The sequence below is a fragment of the Palaemon carinicauda genome, chromosome 3, assembly GCF_036898095.1.
Source record: "Palaemon carinicauda isolate YSFRI2023 chromosome 3, ASM3689809v2, whole genome shotgun sequence".
Lineage (NCBI taxonomy): Eukaryota > Metazoa > Arthropoda > Malacostraca > Decapoda > Palaemonidae > Palaemon > Palaemon carinicauda.
In genome coordinates, this window is record NC_090727.1 from 126,676,685 (window position 1) to 126,694,297 (window position 17,613).

Here is a 17,613-nt window from a genome sequence, read left to right on the forward strand (position 1 = left end):
AGCACCCAAGCTTCCTCTTTACCAAAGCTAGTACTGGGGAGGACTAGGCATTGCCTTATTATGACTTATTAGGATCCCCCAACCACCCATCCTTAGCTCACAACAACTATAGTAAGGTTGTAGACTCGAAATAAACCTAAAATGGCTCGAGTATGGCAAAGTATTTTGGCCTTCAGATTGAGAGTTCCCGGCATTTTCAGTAAGCTACCAAAACCTTGAAGAATTTGAATTCAAATGTAATAACATTATGTTGAAACCAATTTCTTGTTAATGGAAGAAATCCTAATCTTTCTCCCAAATTTACTTTTTATAGAGAATTACACTCATTCTTAGGGCCACAAAGTAATCACAATTCATATTGATGGCTCTAAATTTCCTATTATTATTGTTAACATTATTATTATTATTATTATTATTATTACTAGCTAAGCTACAACCCTTGTTGGAAAAGCAAGATGCTATAAACCCAAGAGCTCCAACAGGGAAAAATAGCTCGATGAGAAAAGGAAATAAATAAACGATATAGGAAGTAATGAACAATTAAAATAGGAAGTAATGAACAATTAAAATGAAATATTTTCAAAACATACAATGTACAGATATTTCTTTTATAAACCATAAAAACACTTTCGTCAGCCAGTTCAACATAAAAACATTTGCTGCAAGTTTGAACTTTAGAAGTTCCACTGATTCACCTACCCGATTAGGAAGAATATTCCACAACTTGGTCATAGCTGGAATATACCAGATTTTTTACATTATTGTTTGATATGTTCAATTCTTGTTTCTATGCATGTCATATTCTGACATCAAAATCGTGATTCATATCTTCATTTTAAAGATGCAATATTAAAAAGTATTAGTGGCTTTTGTTAGTAGTATTGGTGCCTGCCAGTACTGGTATTGCAGAAAGTGAGAATGGAGACAAAATAGTTGAGTATGCTTAGCTAACATAGTTAGACATAACCATTTGAGTTGAAATGTAAACAGATAATAAATGTGCTAAGTTATTATAGATTAATATAACCATAGGATTTGTGTATTGCAATATTCCTCTAAATTATGGAATGTAATTCAACCTTAGGTATTTTATCACTACCTAATGATATTAATAAGTACTTTGATAATGATTGTTTTGAGAAGGCATGAAATATCATGGGCCAGTATTACCTAGTCCTTGAATATAGAGGATGAAGTATAGTTTGATTATGAAAAATAGTAAATTCATTGGTCCTTTTTATTGTGAAGCTATAGGATAATAACCAGGGCACTGAGTTAAAAACACTTGTTAAACAATACTCATTTTTATTTTTCAATATTCATACAGAATTTCTACAATTTTGACCAGTCTCAGTAGAATTATTTTTGCTAGCAGAGAACAGGAACGTGATGACGTTAACCAATACACATGACTTAATTAGGAACATGACAGAAGAGATATGAATTGGAATATACAGTAGATCATTTGCTCTTGTCCAAGTTAGAATTTCTGGTGAGAGAGTTTATTTACTAAGTTATATAAAAGGACTTACAAACCAGAAGTTGGTTGTTTGGCTGAATTGTATATTTTAGCAATGATGAGGTATGGCTTAAAACTGTCAACTTTATTGTTGTTTTATATTTTAATACTTGAAAGAAAATCACAAAGAAGTCCAGTTTCCATTGGTATTGAATATGCCAAATATAGAGTATCTTGGGTATCAAATTACTGAATCTCTCTTTGGGTCACTGTCCCATAGCTACATTATTAAAATAAAAATCCTCTAGATAGCCCCTTCCAGACATTACATTGAATTCATCTCAAGTTAAACTTGGGTTCCATTACAACCATGCTTTTACATAAAGCTTCTGTGTTGAGTGAGTTATCTATCAGTTTTTAGTTCCAAGTATTCTAGATGCAAGAGTATCTTTTCTTTGTGTGGTTGTGTCATATCTGGTCAAAGTAGGGTTATGTTAAAATCCAGAATCCAAGGATATTTTCTTCTAAATAGTTCTTGAATGAAATTTTTTATATATATATTTCTTGACTAAAAGTCTTTATTTTTTTATCAACTTTACAAGTGTATTTTATGATGTGGTTTGACGTCTATTTCAGTTTCTTGAGAGTAACAATTGTCAAATACAAGTTTGAGATTAATTTGTCTCATATTTGTTTGTGTGTGGTACTTGTGAAAAGTATGGATGACAAATTTCAAAAAAAATTTTCAGTTTAACAAACTTTGAAAGATCTAGATTCTCATTTCAGTATTGGTGTATGTGTATATATGTTGTAATCAGAATGTATGAATTTTTTTATCATTGTTGCTGCATCTTTAATTGTTTTGGATAAATGGCATGCCACAATGTTTTGCTTGAAATGCTTGTTATATTAAATGTATGAGCATAACATTCTTGTTAGAAGTATTATAAAAGGTATGTTTCAAGAATTCCATTTATTCTAATTACTGATAATATCTTTAGAAGAATTACTATACTGTATGGATCTTCATAGATAACACTTTTTAGTGTACATTACTAGTCTTATGATTGTTTATAGTGTTTGAATGGGTTTAGTGATATTGCAGACGTGTGTGTGCATGTGTTTTGTGTGTGTGGAATTGGCGTACAATTTTAGTAGAATGTAAAGGTTTTTCTGTATCCAAGCAAGAGTTCTGTTTCTACCTCTAATTCTTCATAGTTCTTACCTCATTTGTAGATTTCACAAAACTATTCTTTTATTTTTGTAAGGTACAGTACGTATATTTATCAGTTATTCAGTATGCAGAAAATCTTTCATTCATTATTGAAATTTATTTCGTTTTTCAGTGAAGTATTGCAGTAGAAATACAAATTTTTTATTTTAAGAATGGAACGTTTTAAACCGTATAAGCTAAGCTGTTGAAATGTTGATATTTTCCCAAAATGAGAAAATAGTTTACATCAAATGTATTAACGTGAATGGAAATTCAAAAGTAATTTTATTTTATCTTGTTGAAGTTTAGTTTCAAATTTCATATAGTATATTATTTAAAGTTTAAGATAATTATTTTTGTCTGCTTGTCTGTCAGCCATTTTTAAGTGGGTCACCAATTATTTGATTGTTATGTTGTTTTATAAACTTCAGGTGAGTTCTTACATGAGAGACTTCTAAATTTTTAGAAGTTAATTCAAGTGGTCTTGTGTGGACATGTAGGTTATGTCCAATGTAACTTTTGTTTGAATTGTTATAAGAAAAATATCTTATGTTATCACCTTTCCTCTTGCTACTTTCACCGAGTAATTTATTAACAGGTTACTACTACAATAAACAAACCTTTTCAAATACTTCTGAAATTGCTCTGAGGAACCAGTTGAACTAGAGATGATTTTGTCCTGAAAGGAGTGTTTATGTTTCATGCCCAGTAGTGCATCCAGTTACTGAGGGGGGGGGGCCTCCCGTTTCTCTATGTCACCATGTTCTATTCCTTTGTTTAACCAGCTGCTGACTGGGCATAAGTTGTACCTGTTCAGTTCATGGGCCTTTGCACTTTTCAGTCACCAGTCTTTTGGATAGTCATTACTCCATTTTATGGGTAATAAGAAGTAACTGGTCTGTTGGTATTATTTATGTACGGGACAGGCAATCATGAAATAATCAAGATTTTTAGGAATTACTTAACATAATCTCACAATTTCCTCATCCTAAATTTATTTCACAAACCATTTTTGCATCGTTTAAGGTAATTGGCAAGTAAATTGGCTAATGTAAAAAATTAAAAGGAAAACATCTTTATAAAAATTTGAGGTTAAATAGCATATAGGCGAATATGCTAGTAGCACATTTTAGGTTTTCATTCAATTTTGTCATGAGTTAACAATAGGGGAAAAGTGTGAGGTTTTGTATTTTACAGGAGCAGTCACGATGACTTATTTCTGATCCCAGGTGGGAGTTAGCTGCTGCCTGATTTAATTGGTTTGGAATAACTGAATTTCATTACAAAATATGATTGAAAAAGAAGATTGTGAAAAAATTAAGTCTTTGGCCAGCAATATGTGGTTAACTGAATCCACAAGCCAAGTATATGTTCCCTCTACATGCAGTTTAGTCTTCCATGCTATGTACCACTTTTTACTAAAGCAGACCCATCGCATGTGACTGTCATCTCTTTGTGTTTGTTTTTGTTGAACCACTGCTCCAGATTTCCTCTCCCGAGCTTTGGTGGTGGACTGAAGTTGAATAGTCACCTCTGTAATAATATCTATTTTTTGCCCATTGGTTAGCCAGCTATTTTAGCAACCTTGCTGTCGAACTCTGATTTAGTTTTGAAATTGTTCGTGTTGTATAGATACAATTCTTAGGATTATTTTATATCAACACCATATAAAATGATAATGATATTCACAGTAATCAGGTCACCACTCAATCCCAAATATATATTTTACTGCACTTTATTGGTAGATGTCAATGTCCTTACCAACAATATTGCAGTTAAATTAAATGGTGAGTGAAACAATGTATCCAAACCAATTACTATAACATTCCAAATAGGAATATTACAGCCAGTTACCTCTCTCAATTTTAGAAATTCTATTCACTAACCAATAGATTTATTTCAGTAAATGATGCTGCTGTTGCTGCCTGTATTACTTCCAAAATGGTTCCTTAATAAATTACGTTACTGCATATGATATGATCTCCAGCAAATATGAAAACTGGTTCACATCATAAAAGTTATTTTAGAATTGGATTATCGTCTTACAATGTTTCATAGCTATGAAGCATCTCCTATAAGCTATTAAGAAAGGTTATTTTGACCCTTGCACCGTTGTTGCAAATACCTTGACTAGTTTATGCAAATGTTACTGACCAATATCTTATTTTGGTTGTGGAGAAAAACTGTCTGTAAGCTCTGAGTTTATCATTGCTGCGCCGATCTGGCTTCTTCTTGTTTCTAATTTTTTGCACGGTTTTCTTGATTGCCATTTCCTCTAACCTTTTACACTTCATTGTGTTTTCCAAGCATAATGCAATTGATGATGCAGTGTATCAAAGAAAAAGAAAGCTATCACAATGGAAGTAAAGTTGAGAGATTGTGAAAATGGAGAAACACCGACAAACATTGGCTGTGTACTCGAACATACCTGTTCGATTGTCGCTACGATTATCAAGGATAAAGATCATATCTCATCATGTGTAAGAATATGCTCCTGTGAAATCTACAGTGGTTTTAAAGCAGCATAGTGGTCTCATAGGTGGCATGAGTATTAGTTCTTTGGTTAGAAGAACAGTCAACTGGGGTACGAAGTTAATTTAGACTCAAGAAGCAAAAATATTGTTTGATATATTGAAAAAAGAAAAGTAAGGGAGTGAAGGTGAAGAGTTTGTGACCAGTGTGGGTTATTTCATGTGGTTTAATGAGCTTGCAAATTATAATACCAGTAGCATTAAGGTTCAAGGTGAAGCTGCCAGTGGTAATGAGAAAGCAGTAAGTGAGCTAATTTGTTGGGTGATATAATTAAGGAGGGGGTTTTACCATGCTAAACAGGTTTTTAAACCTCTGGTGATCCTTCCTTGACTAAATTGCTGTCAGGCTGACGACTTTTGTCAATGGAGCAATGTCATAATGAGTCAACCTACTTACAATTTTTTTTTAGGTGTAACTAACAAAGGAATAGAGATAGAAACTGAATAAATTTTCTAAATGGTACCTATGGTTATATAAGTCGATGATGCCAAAGTGTCATTGGATCCTCAGAGGGTTACTTACCTGCATCACCAATGAATCATAAGTGGAATGGTACTGTTCTTTCAAAGGTTTGCCCTTGAAATATTACTAGTTATGGATAATTCCCTGGGTCACCCTCAACCTTAGGTGACTTTAATGCAAATATCAAGTTGTTTTACCCTCCACCCCTTGCATCTAATAGACTAAAGTGTCATTACATCCCTCATGGTCTACTATCTTCGAAAGACATTTACTATGGCCGTAGAAGCAACTGAGAACCTGTGCTTTACTGAATGACCTTTGGAAGTCATACAACATCCTTTCAGCTGTGAAAAATGTTGCTAATGCTTGAGCTGAAGTAAAGAAGAGAAACTTGAATGTTGTGGAGACAATTAATTGCCCACAAGAAGTTCGTTGAACTGAGTAAGCAACTTGATTTGTTGGTGGATGCTGATGATATGACAGAGCTACTAAGATCTCTTGTAGAGGATTTACCTTCTGAGGGCTTCATTCAACTGGAGAAGCATAGAACAGAAGAAGAGGATGAAAACATATCAACCCTAAAGCCCTAGAGATTTTCAATCAAGAATGTGTCAAAAGGTTTTGCACTGATATAGCAGGAGTGGACAAGGATTGAAAGTGAGGAACCCAATACTGAGAGTTACTGTAAAATTTATCAAGGGGTCATGGATTTGCTGCTGTATTGCAAGCATATCTTGGAGGAGAAGAGTGTAAACTTCAGGCTAGATTAGAAAGCTACTTCAAGAAGGTGGAGAGTCCAACAAATCCCCGTACTCTCTACCTCGGCTGCTTCATTACTTCTTCCAGCTTTGTTGTTTTTGAGTCACATGGCTTCATTATCTCCAGCACCTTCTGTAGATTCTCCAGACTCACCTGGCCCAGTCTTATTTCTAGCACCTACAGGTTCTTCAGAGTTGCCTGCCCCAGTATCTCCAGCACCTTCTGCAGATTCTTCAAAGTTTCCGGTCCCAAAATAAAAATCTGTAGCACCTAAAGGTTCTCATTACTCGCCTGCCCCAATATCTCCATCACCTTCTGCAGGTTCTCCAGACTCGCTTGCCCCTGTTCCTCCAACACCTGCAGGTTCTCTTGCCTCTGGAGCTTACTCATCCCATTATATCTGTCTCACCACCACTTGCAATGCCCCTTCTATTGTACAAGCCAACCACAAGAGTATAGGTAAGGAGTTGTATTTTTTTCATAAATTTCCGCGTGTAAGACAACCTCGAGATAATACGAGGTAAAAAATTACAGTAAATTTTAATGAATAGTGTATAATATCGGTTGCGTAACATAACTGCCTAATTACAAAACCATCTGTATATAGGCTAATTTTTTTATGTATCCTTAGAAATTCAAAATACAATAAATTAAATAAAAGCAGTTTTATATCCTGTTTTTCTGAAACGTCCAGCCTTAAACGGAAACCATTGTTTTGTGTACGTTTCATCGCCAGTCATATTTACACACATATATAAGTTAGCTTTTGCAGCAACAGATATCTTTCCTATTATTGGTTATGTGATTTTGGTGTTATTACTAGTGTTGTACTTAATTATTCTTAGAAATTCAAAATAAATGAAATAGAGCAATTTTATATTGTGCTTTTCCTAATCACTGTGCCTAAAATAGAATCCATTGTTTTGTTTACATTTCATCGCTGATCATAAGAAGCAAACAAATGTCTATACACATCCAATGATACTAAAGGCTTTTAGTCAGGATGTATTGCAAATATTTTACTTACTGTGCCCCTAGAAATTCTTACGTACATAAAACAGGAAACCCATTTTGTTTGCATTTAGTCAAATATAACAAACTATCGCTAAAGACAGCATGATAATTTACAGTAATTTTATGGTCTCGTGATTGTTTTAAACTGTTAAAAACGATAATTGTACGTTCTGTTTTCAAAATATTATTTTCTAAATTTAGTTTTAAGTCGGTTTAATCTTTGATCAACTTGTATCTACATCAGTTATGGAACCAACAGTAAAAACAAGAAAGTACGAAGCTAGTTTTTAATTGAGTTATTCAAACGGCCAAGGGATCGAACATTTGTACTGCTACTAGAACGTTAGATGACGAAGAAGATGGTGGGAGTTTTATTGAGAAATGAAAGTTCAGCGTAATCTAAAATTATTATTTACCACCAAAATCAGTAGGGATTTGTAATCGAAAACTAATATTTTGCTAACATAGATGTTATTACTACCGTCATTAACTACCCTTAAAATTATCAAAAGTTTAGAGAAAGATAAAGGTTGCTGAGATCGCAACCATAACTTGATGTTTACATTTTCTCAGCTGATGTGGAATTTTTTCTCAAATAGGCTATTTATTTCAAACTTACACCAATAATAGGTTAGGTTACCTTTACCATTGGTTATTGTACAGACCAAGGCTAGTTTACCAGTAACCATCACTTGGAATTCAAGGTGTGATTTTCACATTGGTTGTATTAGACGGCCTTCAATTTTCAGGGATGAATTTTACGATTCAAGGGTCGTCTTACACACGGAATTATATGGTAATTTAAGGCAAAGATACATGTAAATTCAAGGCATTAGTTGATGTAGACCTGCATTCTCCTATCACTAGTGTAATGGTGATTGCACTTGAGATAGGTGTTTGGTGTGATCTTCCTGACCGTGTGTGATATAGAATAGGTATGTGTATGGAGAGGCAAGCATTGAGGCATGAATAGCAAAAGGAACTGAACCAAATTTGCAATTGCGCTCAATTTTGCTGATTGGGGTCAAGACAATGCCTGTGTTTGAGCGAGTTCTCAACACTAGTATTATAATGGATACAAAAGCTGTATAGACACTACCTAGAGCTTAAGTTTCTCTGGGGTGTGTACCCAGTCAACGTTTTTATTAAAGACCTAATAACTACGAGAGCAGTTTCTTGTGGCAGTATCACTATTTATGGTTGCTCTAAGTTGCCAGGCTTAGAGGCCCACTTTTCTATTAGTAGATCAGTAGATTATAGCCTTAATCATGGGATCAAGTATCGTATGTTCTTTAGAGAAGGGACATCTTGAATGAAATTGCAAACCATTGTCAGACAAACTGATTCTTAGGAGCCATGGCTGATAAACTTTCACTACAATACAGCATATGAACAGGTTGTGTTGAGTTGGTGGTCAAGTTAGAACTGTTGTGACACTTGAAGCCATAAATCCTACTTCCCAGTAGACCTAGACAGTTCTTGGAAAGACATTTCACAAGAAGTAGAAAGCTGGCCCTAGGACTTTAATTGTCACCTTGACGACTAGTCAATACCAGCATCATACACAAAAAGAATTGGTGGATGTTTGAAGGACCCTTCATCCCTTCAGTTGTCTAAGATCAGGATTAAGAACAAATCTGATCTTCAGATCCAATATATTTTTTCCATGTTCATGCAAGTTGATCAATCAGTTTAAAACCCTAACAGTTTACTGTCCCTTAGCATGTGGATACACAATGTTTTTAAATAAATTATGTCTAGCTGATCAGAGAGGGAAAACTTTTTCTACCTTTCCTCTCTTTCTTTAAGAGGGCAATCCAGTCATCAGAAATTTTAAGATATCTCTGCAGTCACCTTGGTTTTCTTTCCTGGGAAACTCATTCCAGGATCATATCTCACAAAAGGCTGACTCAACATTTTTTAGTGAAAAATGAGAGAAAAGATATTTAAAGGTAATTGTCTTTATCGTCGTTGGCGCCCACTCGTGTCCGAGTATTGGGTTCTGTCGTTAGCCATCAGCCTCCTATCAGAAGAAGGGTGGAGGGAACGACAGAATGCCAGTAGCTGGGTATATTGTTTTGGGTGGTCGTGGCTTTGCAACGGCCACGCACACACACTTGGCCCACACCGTTTTCACCGCGGCTCAAGACATATGAGACAGGCGGCTTCTCCGATGTTGGTTGCATCGGGCTGCCGGGTTCTTGTTATGTCAAGGCCCGCCTTGTTGTCTGCCCGACAGGCATTGCCCTCTTCCGCCGGCGCTGGGAAGCTCCGCCGTTGGGGTCTTGTTTGGTTTGATTTTGGAATTTTCCTTCTCCTAGCCTTTGCCTATAAATGGGGGCGGCGTCTTTATAATTCACACTAAAAAAAAACTGGTATCCAGGTAGTGGTTTTATATGAGCAGTTCCAACATAACAATTTAGGTAATTGTTGGATACTGCTTTAGTAAGAATGTTTGTATGTCTTCAACAACCATTGCTATATATGGTCATTTCTAAACTGTTCTCCAGCTGGAACCACCTACAGGTTTACACTAGTCTGCATTCTTGCTTATAAAATCCCTATACTGGACAATGAATCTAAAATTTTAGAAACTCTTTTCAGGGGGTATTGTCAAAAGGGTGTTTTTCTTTATAAGTGATATTTTTATACAGAAAAAAAAAACACATGTCATCATATGTAATTTCATGTGTTATGTCAAGGTTGAAACATTAGCCCAATAACAGCTTGATATGCCTACTGTAATTGTAGTTTAATTGCTGTGGTGTATCAAGCCCTAGCAAATGATTTCATTTATTAAAAGAGGTTGGGTAATTTTACGATTATTCTTCCAAATCTGGGGAAAGAACGGTGTATTCTTGATAGCTATAAATATCTGCCTTAATTAGTCCTTATTTTAAAATGAGAGAAAAGTGCAAATACTTCACTACCGGGGGAATTCTTTTTACATTATGTAAATTTGATGCCCGAAGAGAAAATCTAACCTTATGTTAATCAAAGATTTAAAGGTTGCTCATGTTTGGTGATCAAGACACATACATGACCAATGCCCAAGCCCTCTCTCTGCTCAATCAGGGACAAGGGATAAGGCAGGCCAGTGATTGCCTACTGATGAATTATTGGGTAGGCCTATCACCAACATTCAATTTATCTGTGAAATTAACAAGAGTCGCTGGCTACCACAACCCATTTTATAGGATTATATATACAGTTTTAAGCTTGTGCTCTGATTTAAATGCATATCCCTTAACAATTGTAATGTTTACTTTGATCAGTTGTATCCCATGGTGAGAATACTGTAATAATATGGCAGGCACCTAAAAACCATAATCTTATTGTAGCATGTTTCGAATATGAGGAGCACAACACTGAACTAATTGAATGTCATCTGAAATTGTCTCACTCATTTGTCTCATGGATTTGACTGATTAGACCTCTTGACCCAGTTCCTGTATGGAGAGAGTGTAGACAGACAATAATAGCCAAGGATATAATTTTTGTCAAGGATATAATTTTTCAGTGTACAAACTTCAATGAACCATAGTTACCAAGTTTCAGAAGTAAAGAAATCTTTACAGAATTTTGATATATTTTAATTGGGAAATCTTGTAAGAATTCAGGTATTTTAGTTCAGAGGCTTGCATAAACTACCAAATAATAAATAGCCATAATGAAATAGTCCCAAAAAATTTTTATATTGTATATTATTGCATATTATAGCAAGATTTGAGGTGACAAACAAAAATTTTAGGTTTTGTCAGTTCTTATGATGTACCTTGATACCAAAGTACAATATTAACTATTTCAACAAGGATTATATTTTTTTTGAGTTATTTTAACTACAACAGTTGAAATGGCAGCATCCATTAAAGTATTGGAAATTTTAAGAACATTTTATTATCTGATAAAAGGACTGTATCAGTGTTGCCAAACTGGAATTGTTAGGGGTCATGTCGGAAAACTAGGTCTACTGAGGGATCTCCATCATCTCAATTACAGATTTCTGCTTTCTGTCTGGAACGGATAATATTTCTGTTTAGTTATCAAGGTTGAATAACTATTTTTTGGCATATAAATCTGTTTTATATTTTTAATATGAAGTCTTAAGTTTTTATATCTGTTGGTCTGTATTGTATTTTGAACTAAAACTAACATAACAAAGTATAAAAATTGTGATAATATTTGGTTAATTTGGCGGATTTTTTTATGGTTTTCGGTACTACAGCGTTTAAAGGTCTTTTTCCTTACCAGGTGGAATTCTTAGGCAGATTCAGTGGTAACACGGTACTCTATGACCTCAGTAAGTGTTCGGTATTTGGGTTTGACTGAAATCTTTGTTGTTAATGGCGTCTGGTCTTCACTGAGCATATCTTTCTATGGGGAATTTGTATTGATGATTTCCATAAGAATAAGTACTTGGAGACCTTCATTAAAAATGGCTGAGATGTGCTTAAATTGGTTTTATTGGACAATACTCCTAGTCTAAGCATCCAAAAGTTTTTGAACAAGTTTATTGCAAAGATTTTGTGATGAAAACTGTTTTAAAAGTACAGTATGTTTGGTTTGTGTTGTATTGTATTCATTTTTAACAAATTTATCCTTACAAACTGTTTGAATTCGAAAGCATTGATAATGTAAATTTTGGCTTTTGATTTTTTTCAGCTTTCTAAAACAGCCCTGCTTCTCTTGTTATTTTCACAAAGGACAAAAGTAATTTTGAAAATAGATTTAGATTATTTGTCCTTATTATTAAGAAATGCTTACCATTTTTTTTTATATAGTTGACACCCATATTTGGCTGGTTTTGAGATGTGTATATTCATGATCCTTGGCATATAAAGCATTTATATTTATTTTCTATAAATTTCTATATTTAGATATTTGATAAGTGATATTAGATTTTTATTATGCAGTGCTTTAAAGTGTACTCCCTTTTCACTTTTTAAGTTGATTATGAGTAATGAAAAGTAAAGTGTACAGTATATAATGAAACTTCAGTGTGAGGAATAGGTGTGGTTTTACTTTGACGTACTGTATTAGCAGTTACACTGCAGGCAGTGCATATTTATTATGTTTTTTTTTTTTTTTTAAATTATATGATATATATACAGTACATACTGTACACCTTAATTACCAGCACATTGAAATTATGTCAGCAAAACATAATAAACAAACGTTTTCATCTAAACCCATTATCTCATATATATACTGTATACCTCATTAGTCATCCTTGAACCATCCTATCATCACCAGTCATTTGTCAGTTTAACAGAAGGAAATAAAGTTGCCTTACAAGACTTCACCATTTGGACCCTTAGGTGTAATAATTAACAGTTACATTTTGAAGAAACATGCTATGTAGCTAGATTCAAGTCTTGCTAATTCATCAAGAATATGTCAACTTCCAAGAAAATGAGGAAGGTAATAAGTAAAGAAATAGCAGGGTTGACCAGCGCAACACTCCTTACCATTACTAAAAGGTCTTCAAGTTCCTTACAGCCTCTCGTTGCACTCATGTTTCCGTCTTCTACGTTTCTTTTTCCATTGGTGCTTCCATTCCTCCGTTTTGCGGTCCAACTTCTTTCAACTTTTACTTGAATTATTAATGCAACTGCCTCAGGCAACTGGCCTCCACAAGTATCAGGAATTTATAGTTGAAGCTTGCCATAAAACATTATGCCAAGTACATGTGTTGTAGTTGCCTAATATCTGTGCAGATTGTGGGGCCCAAAAAGTAATTTTGGTCTATCAATTAAGCTGATAGAAGTAGACCTTTGTAATGTGTTAATGGTGTAAACTTCTTTCTCCTTTAAAGAGATTGAATATTATATGGTACAAAGTACATTAGTAGAACCAGTTTTAATTGCGAGTTGGTAGTCATTTAGATTGTTCTGTTAAGTGTTGGATGAGCAGAGGCTTTAGGAGATGATTCACTGTTCCCTGTCCAGTTATGTCCAGGACACTGTCACCTGTCCCTAGAATGCGTCCATGCTGACCTTTATTGGCAGCATTTAAATCATGAAAGCTTCATTCCAATAAGGGATGATGGGTCTTCTACTAAAAAAAGGGACCTAAATTTCAACATCATGAAGGTACTAGGAGCATTTCCAAATGTAAAGATCGGATAGTCTTCTAATAGTGTCGTTATACACTACAACTTCAGGTGTTATGGGACAACCATAATGTGATCTCAGTCCAAGATTGACATCGCTTCATTAGGAAATTAGCTTGAACAAAAATAACTTGTCTTTAATTAGGTTAAATATATAAGGCACCTAAGAGCTTTTGGGTAATGTTATATCTAAATTGATAATATTCCCTACTAACATTTTAATTTTAAATCAGTAGATAATAATAATAAATTCATTAATAATGTCAATTTGAAAGACAGTTGACCATCCATTAAGAAATGGTAGACTACAAATCAGACTGATTGGAGGACCATCATGATTTTAACCAGACAACACATTGGAGATACCCAACTCTCAAATACATATTCTGATATGTGAATATATCATCAAAATATTTCAGTTGACCCAACTCTCAAATACATATTCTGATATGTGAATATATCATCAAAATATTTCAGTTGACTGTCTCTTTTATATGATTTTAGATAAATTTCTCCAATGCAATTTCTCAAAAGTCAAATTCTCGAACTCAATTGCTCGAAAAATAATTTCTCGAACTATCATTTTCTCGAATCCCATATTTCTCGAAAACTGCTATCTATTTTGTCGAGAAAATTGAATGGAAAAATTTTCATGTATTTCAAGGAAAAATATATCCTTTTGGGTTGACAAACACAAATGTTAAAAATTTATTGTAAATGAAGGAATGAATAAAATACAAAGGTTATAATTTTATTGTATGTATAAAAATATCATTTAGAATGAAATACAGTATTAAAATTTAATCAATCAAAATGAAATGTATGCTACATTTCGTAGATATTCTTCGACAGGCCTCTCTTCGTCTCTTTTTATTTTCAGATTTCCACTCGAGTCTCACTCATTTTCTTTCTACTTTGTCTTTCCATACTGTATTATTTTATCCAAAAAAAATAGTTAATATTTTTTATGACGCAAAAGTGTGATTACAAATAGGTACGCAGTATATCGTGCATTATACGTACGCCTGCACATACAGGACATCACGGAATGCTAATAGCCTCTTTATAAATTGGTCTTTGGCGCTTATGGGATACTTTCGATTGTGTTCGAGAAATTTACTTGTTTGTTTTCGAGTAATTGACATTGGAGAAAATGATAGTTTGAGAAATTATTTTTCGGTCAATTGTGAATAATTAAAGAAATTTACCTTCGCACAATTGATTTCGAGAAATTTGCCTGACACCCTTTTATATACAAAAGAGAAGAGCTGCATAGGGTTTCCATGAGTGAGATACTTGACGTAGATTTTCCTATTGACAACTTTAGGTAGATTTTAAAGGAAAATTGCCTTACCGTAAACTTTAATTAGTCTTTATTTCATCCTGAGCATTAATTGTCTTGTAATCTTCTCATTTTAAAATGCTTAGTGTGGGGTTAAATATGCATCATTGCTTGACTTTTAAGGCAAAATCCCATAAAAAAAGAAACTCTGTACTCTGGTCCATGAAAAGGGAGGAATGCACCTGCTGCCAGTATACTTGGATACCAACTAACAGGGGCAGAAAGCGATCTAGAGGTGTCAAGTTTACAGAGTTTACCAATCCTATTCATGCATGTTAGGACAGGTGTCATTTTTAGATCAACTGGACAGTTTCTTTTGTCTCAATTGGCATGAAACAACAGAAGTCGTCTTCAGCCTATCATACTGTATAACAAAACAACATTAAATAACATGTCTAAAGAAATAAACTTGGTTATTAACACTTTAAAGAAAAAATCAAACTTATATAGTATTGTAAAGTATAAAAATAAAATAAGATACATTAGAACTACTGTGAAGAAACAAAACAGTATGCTTATTCCTTTTTTCTATCACATTACACAAAAAGTGAAAAAGCAAGGTATTAATAAAAAAGGAGCAAGGGTGCTAAACTCTAATCGTCAACTATTCAACATAACAAATTTGAAACTAGATTAAATGAGATGAATCAGGGTGAACTATGCACATAACTAACATTCTGTAATTAAGGTTATTACTCACTGAGTGCATCAGTCTACAACAGACAACACTGAAGACTGAGTAAAGTGAAGAACTTGATAAGGTTATAAAGTACAGGAAAGTGCATTTGCAATTGTAATTAACCTTATCGCTTACACAATTTACTTAGTGGAAAAGGACTGACATATTTTATTACAGTATTATAATGGGAAGGCATTGAAAATTAATGATACTATAATGTACATTACAGTAATTACTATTAGAATAACCTTGAGGAAAACACCTGGTGAATAATAGAATTACATCTAAAAGCAATTGGTGCCTACGAAAATTTAGGTTATGGCTTTATACACACATAAGGGTCCAAAGAGTGTATGTCTAGGTGGACTGCGTCTCCCCCTGCCTCAGTTTGAAAGATAAAAGACTGGTGATCATACAGACCAAAAGTAAATGGAATAAATAGTTAATCGGGTTGTGATGAAACAAATTAGATTTGATTGCAAGTCATGATGTCAGTCCAGATGGATAAGAACAGGTTTAACTGCCTTGTAACATGGAGAGTATTTCTATTTTGGTATTCTTGGGAAATGATGAAAGTTGATATCATAGTGTCTTTAGAAATCTAAAAGCACCATAGAACAAAAGCATATATCACTTTTCGTATAGTAGATGTTTCTATAGACATTATTTTAGATTTTGATTTATGTAAGTAATTTACAGTATATAAAGCAGTTGGTTATTGAACTAACACTATTTACACCTATGTCTGATGGAGTTAATCTTCCAAGTTGGGAGAGGATTCAAGCTTGAGCCATTGTTTTGTGATCCCTAGAAATTTTGCATTATACTATGTAGCTTCTTGTATTTGTGGAAATTATTTCTAGATGGGAATGTAAAAGAAATTGATTTTTAATTGCTGACATTGCTTATAAATTCTTGGCAAACCATCGCTATTGTTTACTCCATGGTCTTAGGCATTTGAAGCTGGTCATTTCATTTGCAAAGGGTAGTGTTGCTTGATAGTCAATTTGATTTAACACAAGTCTCTACAAAATAGAACTATGTAAGGGTAGTGCTTCAGTATGATTTTGAATTGAATGGCAAAACCTCCAAGTGCCCTTCTTGTTTTTTTCTATTTTTTTTTAGTACTGAAAACTATTATATTCAGAATCACAGAATGAATGTTTGTATTTGGAATATATATAGAGATATGCTGACCAGTCTCATGAGTGCTGGAAATTGTATCTTGGTGATCTTTTTATACATTATCATCTTTTCAGAGTAGTTTGACAGGGAATACCTCAGATGTGTATAAAGTTAAAATATTCCATTTTGTAGTTGATGTTATATGAATGAATGAGAGAAATTTTGTCTGTTGCAGAAAACAAATGTACTGTGTAGTGTTACCAAATTAATGGAATACTGACTATGTATTGGGTTGTATAGTTGTTGTTGAAGTTCAGTACAGTATTACAGTACATGAATATAATTTTGCAGTGTACTAGTGAATTTCATCTTGTTTGTGATTGTTGACTTTATAATGAAAGTCCAATTAACTGCAACATATTCTAGCATACTACAATGTGGTACGGTGGCATCTATGAGGTACAGGTAGCCATTAAATAATGCCTGCAGTAAGAAAAATGTAAAAGAAAAATTTAAGGGTAGTTTAAGCAGCTAGTTGTGGCACACAGGGTGAAATAATGTTATTGATAAGCATAAGCACATTGCCATAATATTGGGTGTGTTATGTATATGATCCAGTGTGTTAGTGTAATTTTGTTATGCTCCTGCCTCTGGCCTAAGCTATCAAAGTCTATTCTTCTCTTGAAATAGTAAAAATGCATGTAGTCATAAGACATAGATTTGAAATCTGTCATTCACCATTCTGCACAACCTAGCCTAACTTTTTTTGTTTTTATGCATAATTATTCAAAAGGATGATAGGGAGCTGGCACCCAGATGAGTAATTGTACAGGTATTCAGAGAAGAGGATAGACACTTTGGCCATGGGTTTTGTGAGGTTGGCTCAAGTACATGATAAGGTGCAGCAGATGGAAGA